The 20,351-nt window shown below is 41.8% G+C and overlaps 1 protein-coding gene across 5 annotated transcripts in view; it reads right to left on the reverse strand.

Moving 5' to 3' along the window:
• Positions 1-20,351, reverse strand: part of PLEKHG1 (pleckstrin homology and RhoGEF domain containing G1) — a 245,373-nt gene that overhangs the window by 136,175 nt on the left and 88,847 nt on the right. The window contains exon 3 of one of the 5 annotated variants that reach the window (XM_073022357.1): positions 2,647-2,688. The exons of the other annotated variants lie outside the window; for them this stretch is intronic. The gene's annotated coding sequence lies outside the window, so the exon portion shown is untranslated. The remainder of the gene's footprint in view (positions 1-2,646; positions 2,689-20,351) is intronic. 5 annotated transcript variants of the gene reach the window in all.

Raw genomic sequence — 20,351 nt, forward strand, 5'->3', positions numbered from 1 at the left:
TGCATTCTGGAACCAGGTTATAGAGTAGATTATGAAACAGCTCATTTTACCACAGGCGTATTGTCATCATTTGTGGTTGCATCCCAAACAAGCACCTGCCTTAATATATCCCTGACAAAGCAGTAGCACAGCAATTGAGCTAACTGTACACCTGCAAAAATTATGCTCCTATAATATACAGATAATATACAGTTAGTTCTGAATTATTCAAGGAACTCTTATACTTTAAGTTTATATATAATTACAATTATTAGAACAAATTCACTCCAGTGAGATGTCCTGGATGAGCCTCCATAGAGACTGGGTGAGTGAGACTAGAAGGGTCTTTGTAGCTATCTCCTAACCCATTTACTTATTTTTACGGAATGACTGACTGATTTACAAGGGGCCTGTCTAAGAGGGATCCTAGAAAAAGTATGCTAACAGTATCTAAAACTAGGATTCAGATATTTTCAGGCATATGGCACAGATTCTATGTGGGGAAGGAAGGTGGGGCTGGGGCTGAGGTCTGATGGCCACAGAAGCCTTGGTGACCCTGGGAGAGATGAGGGGAAGGAAGTCTGGTAGGGCAAGTAGAATAAGCAGAAGGCCATTGTTCTGGTGAGAGGAAGTACTGGTTTCTGATTTACTATGTGGCAGGTAATCAGACTGGCCTCACCTAGCCATTTGGACAGCCTGCAAATGACCTGCGAGTGACCTGACAAAGAGACTGGGTGGCCAAAAAACCAAAACCAAAACCAAGAGAATTAACAACTGTCATATGCCAGGCAACTTGGCTGTGAGATCCTTCTGTCTAACAGAAGGAAACACAACAGGAGAGGAATCCTTTTCCCATAAAGAAAAGAACAGGGATTTCTCGGCAGCCTGGGCGTAGAGGTTTGGGTGGCCCACTGAGAATTCCTACAGGCAGCTTGGGAATGCTGAATATCCCGGGGCAGGGGTCCCTGGAAGGATCAGTACAGTGCGGGTGGAAGGGCAGTGACAGGTCAGGCAGAGGAAAGGGGAGCCAGGAGGTGCTGCCTGGGAGGTCCTGTCTTTATGTTTGTGTGAAGTGACAGCTGAGCTGGCCAAGTCTGATCTTTTAAAGTGACTTCACCTGTACCCACAGGGCTGGTGAGGCCTGGTGGAGCTGAGGCTGGTTAGACAGGGTGTGACCTGTGGACCTGTTGTTTGGTCAACACGGGGTTTAATTTCTTTGTATTGATGACCTAAGTTTAAATAATCAGGATACTCTGCATTAAAAAAACAGATTTTTGGGGGGCTTGGGGTTGGGGTGCCAAAAAATTAAAAAGGGATAAACATGGGTTAACACTAGTCTAATGCTCTTGCACAGCAGTAGTGGGTAGAGCTAAGCTTGCTCACATCATCCTGGCTGTGCACTTCCCAGTGTGCCCAGTCCCCACATCCCCTTTCGTATTACACCTGTCCTCCGCCACTCCTTTATATGATCTGCCTGGCCCTTGAGGTGCATGACTCTGGATTATACATATGGGCACATCTGGACACTGCACTGTATATTAGGTTACTAGTCCTAGAAATTACCAGACTATATGATCTGATAAGAACAATTTATTCCTCCCATGTGTAAGCCATATGAAAATGAAACATAGGCCAGGCACGGTGGCTCACGCCTGTAATCCCAGCACTTCGGCAGGCTGAGGCAGGTGGATCATCTGAGGTCAGGAGTTCGAGACCAGCCTGGCCAACATGGCAAAACCCTGTCTCTGCTAAAAATACAAAAATTAGCTGGGCATGGTGGCACGCACCTGTAATCCCAGCTACTCAGGAGGCTGAGACAGGAGAATTGCTTGAACCCAGAAGGCAGAGGCTGCAGTGAGCCGAGATTGTGCCACTGCACTCCAGCCTGGGTGACACAGCAAGACTCCATCTTAAAAGAAAAAAAAAAAGAAAAGAAAAAAAGAAAATGAAACATACACTAGAAGACCAATCTTCCCATCATGGAAAAATTTGGTGAGGGGAGGTTTACAGTGGAGGGGTGGGGAAAAATTAATCACAGGTCAGGAAATGTAAATTGTCTTTGCCATTTATCTGAATTAACTCTTATTTTCATTTTTTGGTCTCTTTATATTCAAAGTATCTTCTCCTATCAGTTCTTGTGCAAACCTCCATTTAAATAAAACATTAGAATTTGGTCAAGGTTCCTACGAAGGAATTAAGATAGAAGAAGTAATTAATGCTGCCAAACTAAACAGATAACTGGTGTCATAGTTCCTGGTTTTTTTTTTTTTTTGAGACAGAGTCTTGCCCTGTTGCCCTGGCTAGAGCAAATAGCATGATTACAGCTTACTGCAGCCTCAACCTCCCAGGCTCAGGTGATCCTCCTGCCTAAGCCTTCTGGGTAGTTGGGACCACAGGTATGCACCACCATGCCTGGCTAATTTTTTAAATTATATGTGGAGATGGGGTCTCCCTATGTGGCCCAGCTGGTCTCAAACGCCCGAGCTCAAGTGATCCTCCCACCTCGGCCTCCCAAATTGCTGGGATTACAGGCATAAGCCACTGCACCACGCCTATCATAGTTTTTGAAATGGAAAACTTGATGGAACATCAAGACAAACCACAGCCCCCAAAGAATGACACACTGGGCTCACTGGAGAGACTCAGGGGTTGCTACCATCTACTCACCCTTATGGAAGTATTGAAGTGAGGATTTGTTTACGAGCTCTTCTGAAAAATAAGACAAGATCTAGTATAAATGCCAACATTTACGTAACACATCCTAATCTCAGAAACCACTTGTTTTGTTGGACCTTTTCAGAAAATGATAGGACAGGAGTGAAGACTTAGAATTGGAGATTCAAGTCCCATCAAAATAAACAATGACTATAAAACTGGATTTACGGGCAAGGAACAAAGAGGAATAACTTGGAAGAGCGTTTGTGCATTTTGACATTGATCATTTAAGACGGCACCTAGAGGCATGAGTTCATCAGCAGCATTTTTCCTAGAAAGGGGAAGCCCTACCCTGCATGCCATCCCAGTGTTTCTTTCTTTCTGAACCCCAGAGATAAAACTTTTAATACACCGAGGCCTCCAAGAGGATTTGTAGACATACCTAAGTCTTTCTGAAGAAGAATTGCCTCTGATATGTGATATCTTCCCTCAGGAGCATGAGGAGGAGGGAGTGGGTGAGGGGGACAGAAAAACAAAACCAACCATTTTCCCCTAATCCTTATGTGGAAGAAAAAGCAGAAGCTAAAAGCTTCCCCCAGGGAAAAGGCTACTCCAGACTAGAGGTGGATGGAGCAAGTCTAGTAACTTGCTTCGTTTATGAGGCCACATGCTTGTTTCCAGTACACCCCCTGGCAGGTGTGGCGACTGGGCTCAGGAGACTCCGTGCATGGGCAGTGGTGGCTGGAGAGGGGCAAGGGCTGAGTGGGACAGGCGGTCCCCACCGCTTTTCATGTTTCTCTGGAAACCCCTTGACAAAGTGTCAGAGAACAGGGAATTCTTGTGCTTTTCTGCATGGATAAATCCCATCCTAGGATTTTATTTTTTAAAAGTTCCCCTGAAGATGAGATAAACCATTTATAGCTTATAAAAATGAGTGTTCTGACGGCATATCTTTGAAATATGCCTTACATTTCATTCTTCTGCTGACACTTAGAGATTTTAATCTATTTAGACATTTTAATGTATCAATTATCATAATGGTATTGTAAACCAAAAAACTGGTGATTGTTAGTATACACCCTAAACCATTATTTCTCCAGGTGTTACCTAACACCTCCTAAATTACTGCAATGGACTGAATTGTGTCCCCCTGCCCAAATACATATGTTGATGTTGAAGCCCTAACCCCCGAAGCGACTGTATTTGGAGACAAGTCCTTTAAGGAGGTGGAGTTAAATGAGGTCATAAGGGTGGGGCCCTAGTCCAATAGGACTGGTGTCCCTACAGGAAGAGGAAGAAATACTAGAGATCTTGCTCTCTCTCTATGCAAAAGCCCATGTGAGAATAGAGCCACAAGGCAGCTGTCTGTAAGCCAGGAAGAAAGGCCTCACCGGACAAGAATCCCACTAGCACCTTGATCTTGGACTTACAGTCACCAGGACTATGAGAAAATAAATGTGTATCATTTAAGCCACCAGTCTGTGTTATTGTTATGGCAGTCCAAGCTAGCTAACAATCATCATCAGCAAGATTTTCAACAAGCAACCAGATTGCTGGGCCCTGCCCAAGAGCACAACATCAGGATTTTCAGGAACAGGGCCCAGGAATGGGCAAAAGTACCTGAACTCTTTGGGTGATGTAAGGCTGAGAACCAGTGCTCCATGGAGAGCTCAAGGCTGCCTGCAGCCCCTTATCCCACCCGCCTCAGCCTTCCCCTAGTCCATCATCCCAGTGAAAAACACTTTGAGGGGGTCAAGGATGAGACTTCAAGGATTAGACTCTCCAAAGGAGAAATAAGAGATTATGAATAGAACAAGACAGGAATCATGCTGGGGTCCAGGATGAGGTGTGTTGTAGGAAAAGTCACTTTTGTCTCTGAGTTCAGAGGGGGCTTGTTCAGAAGGGACAAGAGGGGCCCTTGAGACCCATGTGAAATGCTACCAAACTCCATTGAAAGGAGACCAGAGGAAGGCTTATGTCTGAAGCCCAACGCTAATGACGAGTGCGTTTGTGCTGACAATTCCCTGCCCTCAGAGGACAGCACCAGCCAAACATCTCCCCCTCACTCCAAAGAACCAACTAAGATTCATTTTCACCACGCTAACAGGTCAGTCGGTCAGACCATCAACCATCGAAGATACTTTCAACACTGAAACTCAGCACCAATAGAAAGCTATTATTTGCAATTGTCTATTATTTGCACTTCGAATCTTTTTGTAAGTCCTGATCTTCACCAGAGTGAAAGGCTCTACTATGTCAAACTGAAAAGACTTAAAATTAGTTCCATTGCCAGTGATAATAATATATAAGCAAATTCAAAGGCACCAAGTACATTCAACTATGTAAAAATGCCACAAGAAATTCTGCAAGTTTTCAAAAATCAAGGTGCTAAACAGCAATCAAACACTATTTTAAAACAGCATATTCACTGGAGGGCAAGACCAGAGTATTTTTTCTTGTGATTCCTATGTGTTGCCAGGGTAGAGAGACACTACTGTGACACAAGAATGTTCCACACTTCCAAATTAAGGTACAATTGAACAAAAAAGCAGAATATATTCTAGACTGATTTTTTTAAATACTGTAGGAAGTAGCTTTTCAAGTGGAAAAAAGTTTTTATTTTTTTTCAGATGGAGTCTTGCTCTGTCGTCCAGGCAAGAGTGCAGTGGCACAATCTTGGCTCACTGTAACCTCCACCTCCTGGATTCAAGTGATTCTCCTGCCTCAGCCTCACAAGTAGCTGGGATTACAGGCACGTGCCACCACGCCTGGCTAATTTTTGTATTTTTAGTAGAGATGGGGCTTCACCATGTTGGCCAGGCTGGTCTCGAACTCCTGAGCTCAAGTGATCTGCCTGCCTCAGTCTCCCAAAGTGCTGGGATTACAGGCCACCATACCCGGCCAGCCAAGAGCTTTTCTAATGGACTGAATAAAATTATATTTTAAGTATTAAGCAAGTCAGAATCTAAGAACCCTTGGTAGGCAATCTGTGTATCCTAATCTGCTTTCATTTTGATAAACTGACAGGAAGGAGTCAGGAAAGGAGAGAAGTGGGAAGGGACTTCATGATTTTCTTTATTACGAGACTAAAACCTGGGTCTGGCTCCCCTGCCTCCCTGGCATCTCGTATCTCTCCAAGTACCTTGGCCATTTTTTCATCTAAAGGCCTAGGCAGATAAAGGGATAATGATGGAGATGAAAATGCAGGCCTTGCTGAGGTGTTTTGATTTTCGCAGGTACAAAATTAGAAGCACTGGTACCACTCAGCTGTGCCATTACACATGCAGAAGTGCCAGGCTACTAGTCCACGGGAGGAAGTGGCTGCTTCCTCGTAAGGAGTGAACACAGCAGGTCATCAGCTACAGAGCGGGAGGACTTCAGGGTTCAGAACAGCCCTGAGGCAACAAGGAACAAGTCGGAAGTTGACCCATTATGGAGACTGCCAGGTTCTAGATTGATTTAGAAAGTATCTTTGTTATTGATGGTTGTCTTTGGGGTTATTATTTTCCCATCAGCTTGTGCTTCTGTTTCTTACTTATGATGACAGAACAAAACATAACTACATGTTAAAGCATTACACTAGGTGATTTAAATAACTGTTAGAGGGTACAATTTGGGTACCAGATACCATATATATAAGTACACACACACACACACACACACACACACACACACACACACAGACACTCCAAAACAAAATGAGAAGTACTGTTAATGGTGAGAGGTTCCCAATACCCTTTATAACACGCCCCACACATCAGAACTCTTTTTTTTGAGATGGAGTCTTGCTCTGTCACCCTGGCTGGAGTGCAGTGGCACAATCTTGGCTCACTGCAACCTCTGTCACTGGGGTTCAAGCGATTCTCCTGCCTCAGCCTACTGAGTAGTTGCGATAACAGGCATGTGCCACCACGCCCAGCTAATTTTTGTAGTTTTAGTAGAGATAGGGTTTCACCATGCTGTCCAGGCCGGTCGTGAACTCCTGATCTCATGATCCGCCTGTCTCGGCCTCCCAAAGTGCTGGTATTATAGGCATGAGCCACCGCGCCCAGCCTACAACATAACTTTAACAACCACTGTGTTGTCCAGTTGTGTTTTTGAAGTGGCAAAAAGATGTTCATGTCTCGCTTGTTGAAAATTTAGCTTTATATTTCAAAAGTATAACAGCTAAACTAGTGATACTAAAGGGTGAATTATGGAGTGAGATACAAGTTTCCAATCTCGGACCTGTGACTTATTGTATGATCATAGATTTTAACTTCAGTCGATCTCGGTCTCTTTAAAATCAGGGGAACCGCCTCATTTGACAGAATTACCTTTTGATTTAAATGACATAAGACTTGGTGAACATTCATCATGGTGCATGCGTGGCCCCTAAAAGGCACCCATTCATATTAATTTCCTTCCTATGATGGATAGACAAGCTTCAAAAGGCTTAAAGAGTTCCAAATACAGGTAAGTCGAAACGAATTTTCTTCTTTTTTTTTAAGTTATAGCATGGAAACAGTTACAGGTCTCACATATATCCCCATCACTAGATTTGTAGGAACATTCAATGCCTTCCTAAAGAATTACCACTTATTCTTTACAAATTCAGCTTCCAGGTCATCTACAGATACAACCCAATGTAGGAACTTCCTATAAATAGTTTTTTGTTTTTCTTTTTGAGCTAGAATCTCACTCTGTCACTCAAGCTGGAGTACAGTGGTGTGATCATGGCTCACTGCAAACTCTGTCTCCTGGGTTCAAGTGATTCTCCTGCTTCAGCCTCCCGAGTTGCTGGGATTATTGGTGCCTGCCACCACACCTGGCTAATTTTTGTATTTTTAGCAGAGTTGAGGTTTTGTCACATTGGCCAGGCTGGTCTCAAACTCCTGACCTCAAGTGATCCACCCACCTCAGCCTCCCAAAGTGCTGGGATTATAGGCATAAGCCACCGTGCCCAGCCTAAATATAAAATTTTAACACCAGTGATTTCTTATTTCTTTAGCAAGTGTTTAAGAGCATTTTAAATATATAGCCCAAATATGACAAACAAAGCTGTACAAGCTATAACCCCCATCTTCAAAGTTTCCCAATTCTTTAGAGAGAGTGAAGTACGCAAACCCTAACCCTAGCTAATGTGTGAGTACTTTCTAAGTGCCTGGTGCTGTCTTGCCTGTATTAGACTAATTCCTCACAACTCTCTCCTAGGACAGAGGTGCTACCGTCTCCACTTTATGGATGAAGAGCTCAAAACACAGCAAGTTCAGTAGATTGCTTGGATGTGCAATGCTAGGCAGTGGAGGCCCCAGAATTTGAACCCAGGCAGTTAGATTTCAGAGCTTAATCACTATTCAATACTGCCAGATATGTGTGTTTATTTCACAGATGTATAGAATTAGAGATTCTGGAATATGTGATTTGGGGGTGAAGGGGGGGGCCCTAGGTAAATATGTTTAACCAAACTCTTTCCTTTCATAGACTCTGAAGCCTGGAAACGGGATCGCCCCAGGTTCTCTAGCCCAGGGGTTCTCACACCTTAGCTAGCCTGGGAGTCCCCTGGAGGCTTGGTAAGACACAGACTGCTGGGCCCTAGCCCCAGGTCTCTGATTTGGTGGGGCTGGAGTGGGGCCCGAGGATTTCTAGCAAGTTCCCAGATGGTTGAAGCTGCTGGTCCTGGGGACGCATTTTGGGAATCAGTGACTTCCTCAGTCTGTGGCTGCTCCAGAATGAGGCTTCTGCATGCCTCACTGTGCATCTTCCAGATCAATGGTGGACACTGCTGCTTTGTAGCAGTAAGGGGCTGAGGGAGGCTGGTCGGCCTGGCAGGGTCTCCTGGCCTCCTTCTCTCCCTGTAGCTGAGACATACGGGAGGCTTCTCTCTGGCAGGTTCACCCCGATTCGCTGTAATATTGGGTCCTTCCATATGTCCCTCTCCATCTTCCCTGGCGCAAAACCAATTTGAAGCAATAGGAACCCACTGTCTGCTGAGTAAACATTAGTCTCACTCTGAGCTATTTACCGAAACCAGTGATCTAAAATTTGGCTCTATCGATGCTAAACATAGCAGGAGTTAGCAAAAATAGCAGGGGCCATGGATAATGGCCAGTCTTTATCCTCAGAAGGGAAGGACGATCAGACAGTTTCAAAGTTTTCTTTTGTTGACATTGTAATTCAAAAGAAATTTAGTTTATTTGTTTAGCTAAGAGGATCCATGGCCTTCATTGAGATCCCTAACAAACTATTTTGAAAGTAGAGACACCACTGAATTATTGTTTAAACTTGCCCTGTTTAAAATGGCTAAATTTTCATGGCCTCGTGGGGTGTTCTGAGGCTTCAGTGATTTAATAGGCCTATGGCCTGACTGAGCCAGACACACACTAAGGGCTCACAGAACATCATTTGTTCTCAATGTCATGTTCCTAATATTTGGGGGAACCCAGGGCTTGGCCACCTACCTGGCCATACAGGTAGGGCAAAGGGTATGACCTGAGTAAGTAGAGACCTCAGAGTGTAAAGTATCTCTTCCCCATGAGCAAGGTAGTTTGGGGACAATGGCACTCAAGAAGCATTTCTGGAGCACCAACATCTACAAGACAGTATCTGTTGCACGAGGGAAACCTCACAGGACTTAATGCTTGGCAGTCACTTAAGGTTGAATCCGAGTGTCTTTTTTGAATCCCTGCCAGGCACCAGAGACTTCAGGTAAGAGTTCTAGAGAACAGTTACTTTTTGTTGTTTGCACTTTTTATTTTGAAATAAGTATAAATCTATAAGAAACTGCAAAAACGAAACAAAACCAAAAACATACAAAGGGCCTTCCTGTACCCTTCACTCAGTTTTCCCCAACAATAACATCTTGCGTACCTACAGTATAACAACAGAAACTGACAGTGGTCCAGTCCACGGGGTACATTCAGATTTCACCAGTTTTAAGGACAGTTATATTTTGGTTGTGAAGACGTAAAAAGGTAATGTAAAAGCAACAAACAAAATCACCAATTTCATCTCATTTAATGGTACTTTGAAGTATACCTTTGTACCAGCTATGAGAAAACAATACATGTTAAGCAAATGCATTGTATAAATACAACTCCCTTAAAAAAAAACTTAATTGTTTTTCAGAGATTGAGCTTAACAATTATAATCAAATCAACCTGTTTTTGAATCATTTGCAGATACAAATGTTTATGAGTGAAGACACTTGGCATCTTTTAAAGAGGTGAACTGGAAATTTAAAATACATAGATTCTACTAAACCCACCTAACCCTGCCCAGACATACAAACAACCTGCACAATTGTTGGAAAAGAACACACAAGGAGAGCTCTAGAACCTTATAGATGGTCTAGCCTACAGTTGCATTATAGGAGGTACTTGTATTTTGTTTCACTTCCCCAAATAATCTTTAGCAACTCCCGTTATTGCATTTATTAGAGTGTAATCAATTTATTAAAAGTGTCCAAAATAGTCTTCCTTGAGCATACTTTTTCATGTATGTGTGTGTGTGTGTGTGTGTGTGTGTGTGTACAGTATATACACACATAATCAGGTTAGGTAGTCAAACCCTTTCTATGCTAATAACTTCCTTAACTAACAAAATTGTCACAAAATGATCAAAATTGGTATAACCCCAAGTACCACTTGAGTATCCCAATCCAAAAATCCAAAATCCAAAATGCTCCCAAATCTATAACTTTTTGAGCATCTACGTGACTCCCAAGTGGGTAACTCTACACATGGGAAACACTACATGTAAGTACTTAACAAAAAGTTTGTTGCGTGAAATTTAAAATATTGTATAAAATTACCTTCAGGCTACACGTATGAGGTACACAGGAAACCTAAATAAATTTCATGTTTAGACTTGGGTCCCATCCCCCAAATATCTTACTGTGTAAAGCAAATATTCCCATATCCAAAAAAAAATCTGAAACCCAAAACACTTGTGGTCCCAAGCATTTCAACCCGTACTTCACAATTGATCTACTTGTTTGATGCATGAGCCAACATTTGGTCTTTATCCATAACATTCTTTAAAAAAAAAAAAAAAAAAAACAATACCACCAGAAGAACAAAATGTCTTGAGAAACTCTTAAGCATATTGTTCAGGATCTATCAAAGAGGACCAGAATCACTTTCTTAAGCAGGTAGTGATGTGGGGACATTTGTGATTCCTCACTGTAAGAAAGCTGCTCTGGTATTAGGAAACAAAACACAGCATCTTCCCTTTGCACAGCATGGGACTGTCTGTGTCAATCTTCCAGTAGGAGGCTGGCCAGAGTAAACAGATGTCTCAATATGCGGAGAAGCCAAACTCCCTTCCAGTTGTACACAAAGAGCTGATGCCCCTACTGGGACCATCTGAATTCTGAATGACCAACCAAACTTCTGTAAAGGGCTCCCCTCCCAGGGCCGGCCCTCAGCGAGATTCTGAAATAGGAGACGCTTGTTCAGGACCACACCAGGGCCACTTGCCCAATTCCCAGGCACCTGACTTACTTCCCAGTTGCCTTGTCCTTAAATCTCCCCCACTCAGGGTTCGCTTCTTTAGTGCCTTAAGCTCCCCAACCTTGCAAAAATTCCAAGGAAACTTCAAGAGCTAAGATAGTCTTCCTAGGCACAGGCCTGAGTCCAAGTTCACTGCTCTCTCCATGGCCTACAGCATGACAAGCTCTTTGGTAGGTCTCAGCAGTGGAAACTTTACCATTTTATCCATCTTCTTAAATCTTGGGAATTTACAAATTGTTTGTAATGTTTCTACTCTTTCAGAATCAAATCATCATATATATTCTATCTCTTGGGGAAATTTTAAAATGCTCAGAAGGATTCATGAATTTAAAAGTACTTCTTCTTCTTCTTCTTCTTTTTTTCTTTGGACAGAGTCTCACTCTGTTGCCCAGGCTGAAGTGCAGTGGTACCATCTTGGCTCACTACAACCTCTGCCTCCCAAGTTGAGGCGATTCTCGTGCCTCAGCCTCCCAAGTAGCTGGGACTACAGGCATATGCCACTATTTTTGTATTTTTAGTAGAGATGGGGTTTCACCATGTTGGCCAGGCTGGTCTTGAACTCCTGGCCTCAAGCAATCCACCTGCCTTGGCCTCCCAAAGTGCTGGGATTACAGGCATGAGCCACTGCGCCCGGCCCTATAGTTTGATTTCTAAAACCACCAGACCCCCACCAGGGGATTCAGTCTCATGCACACAGGAATACTTTTAAAATATACTTACCTTGAGACATTTTCCCTCTCGCAAATAATTTCTGGTATCTCTAGACTTTAAAAAAATCACTTGTAAAATTATGCTCACGAACCAAGTATTCATTTCCAACTTCTGGTTGGTTGAAGATTCCTTTTGTGCAGTTTGCATGGAGACGCTGTTGTTATGAAACACACCCACAAAGTCAGATTAACGGGGCTGAAGAACAGACCGCCGGAACCAATGCTAATGCATCCCTGAAGAAGGGAGAAAGTGTGTGCACGAGCCGTGTGTGTGTGTGTGTGTAATGAGATATTCAAAGTGTTTAATGCGAGATGATCAAATGTCTAAGTGTCATCCTCTAATCTCAAATGGAAAACTGCAGATTTTCTTCTGAAGCTGGCAGCCTGCCATCACTGCAGGCCCTGAAGTGGCTTTGGGCTTCAGGGAGAGGGGGAAACAGATGTCACTCAAAGAGCCCTCTGCTTGTCCCCAGCTGCGGCTCTACCCTGGGTCTCCTCATCTTAGGACGAGTTCCTCTGCCAGGCTTCCCAGGGACTTTCAACCTAAGCTGTCAAATAAATCATTTAAAGGATATGTGGACTTTAAGAACTATCGACAGAGGGAGTACATCCTAAAATAGTCTCTTTGATCTCAATTCTTCCTCATCACAACCTTGACATAGAGTCAGGGTTTTGGACACCAGTCTTCTGACCCTTCCATGTAACTTCTATAAAGAATCTCTCTCCATTTCATTAGACTTGTTGTGAAAGTGGCCGAGAAAGTAAAAAATTAACATTTTTAAGGTAAAGATACTAAGTCTGAATTTTTATTTTTATATTTTCCTGCCCTTTCTTCCCGATGAGTATGACTTAAACACATCTACTTAGTCACTTTACAGCTATTTACAACACAAAATCTTCCTCCATTCAAGGAGGGCCCATCTTGTTACAAGAAAATATCAACAACCAGGAATACGGTTCAGGAGAGAAACTCTGGAGTCAGACCTCTGTGAAACAATAATAATGGACATTTGGGTATACATGGCTTTTTGTTTGTTGTTTTTCTTTTAACTTTAAGCAACTGACATGCATGTTCTCATCCAGTCCTCAGGAGAATTCCATCGCTCCCATTTGAAAGATGGGCAATTCAAGGCTTAGGCAAGCTACACAAGTCCAAGATCACACAGATGTTAAGTAGAAGAGCCAGGATTTTAGTGTTCTTAACCACTGCTCTATACTTTAAATTTTCAAGGAAAGCAGAATCTGCTTTTTTCTCTAGAAGGAAGATACACCCAGTACAGTCTAGGATCCTAGTTTGTAGAACAGAGATATATTTCTAGTGAATTCCTAATATTTTCTATACCCTTATCTTAAAACCAAATTAAGCAGCTCACTACCTAAAAATCAAAGGACAATGTGCTAGACTTGGAGCTTTTAAGAAGATTTGCAAAATTACCAAATATGAAAAATTGTATTGGCAAAAACATCAAACAAAATTCAAGTTCTAGAAGCATAAACCATTGAGCAAAGAAAATGGAAACCAGAGTAGTCTTTCAAGTAGGACAAATATTGTTCTTTGGAATAGAAACTTGTTGCTGAATCTCACCATGGAGCAAAAGACTTATAAACTTTTGAAAAAACAGGGTTCACATGGAAACAGAAACATAACAGGAACTACGATATCAAGACTGACAGATGCCGTGTGTCTTCCTAACTATTTTAAAAGCCATTCTTGGCTATTAAAATGTCAATGTAGGAATAATAAAATACCATTGATTCTAGTGTTCCAGGGGGAATGTTTATGCAGAGGTTTTAAAACTTTAGATGTATAAAAATTTACTAGCACAGAAGGCAGATATATTGATAACCCTAGCTACTAAGAACTGCAGCTCCAGTTACTAGGAACTGACTAGAAAACACTTAAAAAGAGGGTAATTACACAGTCATGAGGACTACTTAATAATATAAATCAATTATTATAGCTAACATTTTTTGAGTACTTGCTATGTGCTAGGCACTATTTTATTTTTTTATTTTATGTTTTTGAGACAGAGTCTCACTGTCACCCAGGCTGGAGTACAATGGTGCCATCTCAGCTCACTGCAACCTTTGCCTCGCGGGTTCAAGCAATTCTCCTGCCTCAGCCTCTCAAGTAGCTGGGACTACAGGCACCCACCACCACACCCAGCCAATTTTTGTATTTTTAGTAGAGATGGGGTTTCACCATGTTGGCCAGGTTGGTCTCCAACTCCAGACCTCAGGTGATCCACCCGCCTCAGCCTCCCAAAGTGCTGGGATTACAGCTGTGAGCCGCTGTGCCCACCTAGGCCCTATTTGAAACATTTTCTCTTTAAATTAATTCACTGAATGCCCACAACAATTCTAAAAGGCAGATGTTACTATCATCCCTACTAGAGAAAAATGAGGCACTGAGAGATGAAATAATTTTCAAAGTCACACAAGTAGTAAGGAGTGAAACTGGCATTTGAACCTAGACAGTCTAAGTCTGGGACTGGAACTCTTACTCTGTATGCTATAATAATTTCCAGTAGCAGAGTCCTGTATGCCAGGACAGGGACAGTCCCCACCTAACAACGAATGGCAGACATAAAACAGAAAATTCTGCCATGTTCATTGGCAAAGGTTCTTATAAACTACATCTGTGCTGCATGTCTTTGAATGGATCACAGTCAAGGATTCAAAGCCTCCCATGTAAACTCCCAGAAACATATACAAAGATGAAGATGAGGGAAGCAATAACTATATACAAAGCCTATACCAACTTGGCTGGGAATGACTTCTAAACTATCATGTGACACAGTTTCCATTCTCTTGAAGCGCTGTTTGCATCTTTTGCCATTTTGCCCTGCCTCTCGAGCTAGTCACGAGGTCCCTGCATCCCGACCTGGGTCACTCACGGCTGTGCGTTCCTCTCATAGCCTTGCGCAAAGGAGACACTCCAGAGATGCTGCTGTATGATTTATGAATGTAACAACATGGGCCATATATGCTTTTCCAAGGGCTGGGCATCGAGCTGGCTCTGGAAGGAAGTGATGGGTGAGGATGTGCAGAGACGGGATGTGCAAAGCAGCCAAGTGTGGGAGAAGAGAGCCAGGCCAGGAGAGACGAAACACGTGCGGGAGTGGTTAGCCTGAACCAAGCAGCTGTGCTGCAGTGTGAATAAAGAGAGGGTGGTTAGTGATGCAGGACCTCAGAGTCTATCCCAGGGAATTCAGAGATTATTCCAATGGCAATTTGAATCACTGGCTGATCATACAAAGGAAGAAGGAAGACGCTGTGGGCTTTGTTTGCTGACATAAGAGCTTCCAAGTCCCAGAGTTAGAATGATCAGAGAGAAGTCAAAAGTTGAGAAGCAACTTCCAGGAAGTAGAGAGACACCAAATAAGTTACACACAGGTTTTTTTGTTTGTTTGTTTGTTAATTTTTCGAGACAGAGTCCTGCTCTGTCACCCAGGCTGGAGTGCAGTGGCATGATCTTGGCTCACTGCAACCTCCGCCTCCCAGGTTCAAGTGATTCTCCTGTCTCAGCCTCCCAAGTAGCTGGGACTACAGGTGTGCACCACCACACCCGGCTAATTTTTGTATTTTTAGTAGAGACGGTGTTTCACTATGTTGGCCAGGTTGGTTTCGAACTCCTGACCTCAGGTGATCCTAACGCAGGAACAGTTCCCTGAGGTCTACAGATCAAGCCCAAGCTCCTTATCTTGGCATTTAAGGCCTTCTATGTTCTGACCTGGAACTTCAGCCATATGGACATCTCAACCCCCAAATGTCATTTGCTTTCATTCCTCTGCGCCTTTGCTCATTGCTAACGCCTGCCCTTGGATGGCCTTTCTACTGTTTTCTACACAGAGAAATCACCAACGCACTCACTCTGACAGTATAACTAATTAATTTCAGTTTGACTTAGTAGAAACTTCGTAAGTTAAAAGAGACTGAAAGTGTGACAAAAGCAAATATTTACTTTCTCTTGGCCTGAATTTCAGAGTTGAAAGTATCCTCAATGGTTTGGAAGGCTCCGTTCAAATTCTACTTACTGGGGAAACTCTATATCTCCCTTAAAATTAGCATTTTTTCCCTCTGATATTCATTTACTACTTATTTAATTCTGCCTATTCATATTATACTTGTAGCATTTCTTTAAATTTGTCTTCTCTAGATCACAAATGCTTTTTTGAGGTCAAGGACAAGCCTTAGGAAAAATTCTTTTCTTTCCAGCATGCCATTAGTTTTCCACATAGCAGCTGCTCAGTGAATATTTATTGAGTCATTAGCCCATGATCATATTATTCTAATTAAAATAAGAGGCTTTTATCAAATGATAATTACATAGTTAATTATGAAGAAATACGGGAAAAGAGTTGTATTATTGATCTGAAGTAAAATAAGAGTATGAGAGTCTATTAAATTCCATCAGAAAAGAGTGACAGATACAGTAAATTATTTTAAACCATTATAGTCATTACCATTATTTACACAATGGGGTTAATTTTGAGTTTACAAACATAAAATACTTTCAGTACATAAACACAACAAACATTAAGTTGTGATGTGCAATTTCTGTCTTTATTTTACTCATACTTGAAGTTGTTAGGCCTTATATGGGGTGAGGTTAAAAATTCCTCACCCCATATAAACAGCGACTTCAGTTGGGATTGACAATGCCTAACCAGGCTTCCTCAAACTGCTCCCAGGCCTTGCAAAGGAAATGGGCCATGTCCCAGCTAGACAGGAACCTGGATCCACCCCGGTCTCTTGTTCCTTCAAGCCTAGGCTGGAAGTGAATGAGGAAATAGAGTTCGGGTAGAACGTACAGTGGTTCAGTCATATTCTCTCCAATGGCTCCCCAAAACTTTTCCCAAGTCCTCAGTAAATATTTGGTGATTAACTGATTTTATCATCTGACATTTCTCCCAACACAATTGTTGAAAAAGAAAGTTGGCTGAGATTTACAACGACCTCTTCTCACAAGGTGGGTGGTTGGACTTGGGAAGGAATGAGAACCATTCTATTGATAGAAGAAGAGGCTCTTCCTCAGCCGACATAATGACGGAAATGGTGGTTTAGAAAAAATCTTAAAAATTGCTCAGAGATGATTACAGGCTGTCATTAAGAAATGAGGAAGGAAGGGCTTTCTTTTCGACTACAGGGTGTACAGCTCTACAGACAGAAATTATTATTTTATATTTAGGCCAATGGTAGTCTGTAGGCCTTTGAAATGTAAAAAGCAATAATAACTTAAGTATCTGGTTTGGCTTGCAAAGCATCAAGACAGATTACACAGGCCATATATAAGAACCAGGCTCTGTCCTTTATAACGTCTTGTATTTCAGGTTTCTGAAGTCACTGCTATATTCACTGTGTGCCTACTCTGTGTAGGACACCTGCCATGGTGGATTTAGAGAGTATCAGGCCACGGAGATCTAACTGGGTTCATCATCCAGATGAGGGAGGACTATGGGGAAAGTGAACAATGCATGCGCTGGGTTGCAGAAGAACAACACAGCCCACAGGCTGTTCAGGTGTTCACGGGAGGCAGGGATCTGTGAGCTGAAGCAGCTTCCCAAAAGCAGGAGAACAGAATTCCTGAAATCACACAGGCATGAAAATAACCATGATTCTACTCAACAAACCAAATAACTTGTTTGCAACAGAAAATGTGCAAATGTTTGTTCCTGATTAGATCTTTGAGAGAGTGCGTGGGAAATCATCTCCAGTAAAGACATCCTACAGTAATTTTAACTCCTAATCCAGGGTTTCATTTTGCACCCTTCCTCTCACATCCTCCACACCTTTTGAAATAGCTGAAGCCCAGGAAGGGCGTGTTTTAGTGTGCTGAATAGCAGACTATTCATATACAAATACATGCATGCTTACTTTACTTGGAGACAGAACCATTAGAGAAGTATAGTTACCTTTGATATTTGGAGGTGAAATCTATGAACCACTGAAATAAACCTTTGTGTTCCATTTCCTTACTCTAGTGAGGTGTGAAAAGGCTTCTTGAAGTAGTAGCAGCTTCTTTTTTGGCTTGACTGCTGTCAGTTCCTGAGCCCAGCACTGAGAAAGAGTAACCATGTTGGTGGGGCCAAGATTTGGTGCAGCGTATGCCCCTTGGGTGATGGGCGCACCAGGATCCCACAGATCTCCACTAAGGAACTTACTCATGTAACCAAATACCACCCATACCCCCAATAACTTATGGAAAAATAAAATTAAAATAATATAAAAATTCCAAAATAAAATAAAAGAGCAGTTATGAATTTAAAGGACCTATCTCAAGTCACACAGTTGAGCATCCAGGAGACTCCCAACACCCTCAGTAATAAACACCAACAGAAGGTCACTAAAGGCAGGAACTAGCCATTGTCAGATTTCCTGAGTTCACTTTTGACATGGCACAGTAAAATGCTTATATTATTCAACACATGACCATTTTATATTTACCAATTCTATGGAGTGGGAAACAATTGCAACTATAAATTTTTATGTCAAAAGATAATATTATTCCAGAGAATAAAGAACTAAAGCTCAAAGACCATATTACTTCTTCTTCTTCTTCTTCTTCTTCTTCTTTTTTTTTTTTTTTTTTTTTTTGAGACAGAGTTTCATTCTTGTTGCCCAGGCTGGAGTGCAATGGCACAGTCTCAGCTCACTGCAACCTCTGCCTCCTGGGTTCAAGCGATTCTCCTGCCTCAGCCTCCTGAGTAGCTGGCATTTCAGGCATGTACTACCATGTACGGCTAATCTTTTGTATTTACTAGAGACAGGGTTTCACCATGTTGGTCAGGCTGGTCTCAAACTCCTGACCTCAGCTGACCCATCCACCTCGGCCTTCCAAAGTGTTGGGATTACAGGCGTGAGCCACCATACCCAGCCAAAATCTGTTTTCTGATACTTAAAAGTAAAACCTTCAGAATCATCCATCTGTCCATCTCAGGATAAATTTGTTAAGTATTTATTCTATGCCAGGGCCTGGACTAATTGTTAGAGACAAAAAGATTTTTTTTAACAAAGATTAACATATGGCCCCTACCTTTAAAGAACTAACTGAAAATAAATACCATCCTAAGAGTCTCTTCACACTTAAGTTGTATTTAAATAACTTAAATATAAAAATACCAATCGATTGAAAAATACTTAAAGGATTTCATGACCAGGTTGGAAATTAAAGTGTATTAAAAGGAGAGAGAATGAAATAAAAGGGAATTAGAACAGACCATTTCATTAGTCATAAGAAATGAACTTCCGATATGGATGGGTCTTGAAAATACTGAGTGAAAAAAGTCAAACAGAAAAGGATAAATATTAGATAATTCCACTCATACAAAATATCTAGTAAATTCCCAGGGGAAAATGGGCAAATTAATAGAGACAGAAAATAGATTAGAAGTTATTAAAGACAGGACAAGAGGAGAACAGAGTTACTGCTTATTGGTTACAGAATTTTCGTTTGGGGTGATAAAAAATTATAAAAATACTGGTGATGGTTGCATAACATTGTGAATATAATGCCACTGAATTGTACATTTAAAATGGTTAAAATAGCAAATTTTATGTTATATATATTTTACCACACCTTAAAAAGTAAATAATGTAATATACCAAAAACCATTGAATTGTACACTTTAAATGGTAAATTGTGTGAATTATATCTCAATACACTGTTTTTTAAAAAATCTTTTACACGTTAGCATAGTTTTTACTATGTTTTTACTTTGTTACCTTGCAAAGCTCTGAATATTGTTACAGAAATTTGTCAAATTTTTTAGGAGAGTATGAGATAAGAGAGAAAATGCTAGATTAAATGGTTGGGCTTGGTGGCTTATCCTGTAATACCAAAGAGAGAAGGCCTCTTTGGGAGTTCAAGGCAGGTGGGTCACCTGAGGTCAGGAGCTCAAGACTAGCCTGGCCAATATGGTGAAGCCCTGTCTCTACCAAAAATACAAAAATTAGCTGGGCATGGTGGAGCATGCCTGTAATCCCAGCTACTCAGGAGGCTGAGGTATGAGAATCACTTGCACCCGGGAAGCGGAGGTTGCAGTGAGCCAAGATCACACCACTACACTCCAGCCTAGGTGACAAAGTGAGACTTCATCTCAAAAAATAAAAAATAAAAAAAAAAAAAAGAAAGAAAAGAAAATGTAAGATTAAGAGTCTGGGACATGTGATTCCAGGCCTGCTTTGCCACTTCATTGGTTGTGGTGCCTGAAGCTCAATAATCAACTTCCTTGGGCTCTGTTTTCTCATCTGAGAAGCAAAGGATCAAAATCAGGTAATTAACTTTTAAATATTGTGATTTGCACTTCTTACTGAATGCCTAGGTTTTACAAATAATCACTCATCTTTTGGCATTTTAGAACATGGAACAGCCTTGTCTCCTTTGGATACCTGGTTAAATGACAAATTTACTACCTTGCAATGAATACTTATCAGGCTATTTTCAAAAGAGTTTCTTGGCTGGACTCTTCTTGAATATAGTGAGCCTGAAAAGTATGGCTGGAAACCACTGTCC

The sequence above is a fragment of the Chlorocebus sabaeus genome, chromosome 13, assembly GCF_047675955.1.
Source record: "Chlorocebus sabaeus isolate Y175 chromosome 13, mChlSab1.0.hap1, whole genome shotgun sequence".
Taxonomy (NCBI): Eukaryota; Metazoa; Chordata; class Mammalia; order Primates; family Cercopithecidae; genus Chlorocebus; species Chlorocebus sabaeus.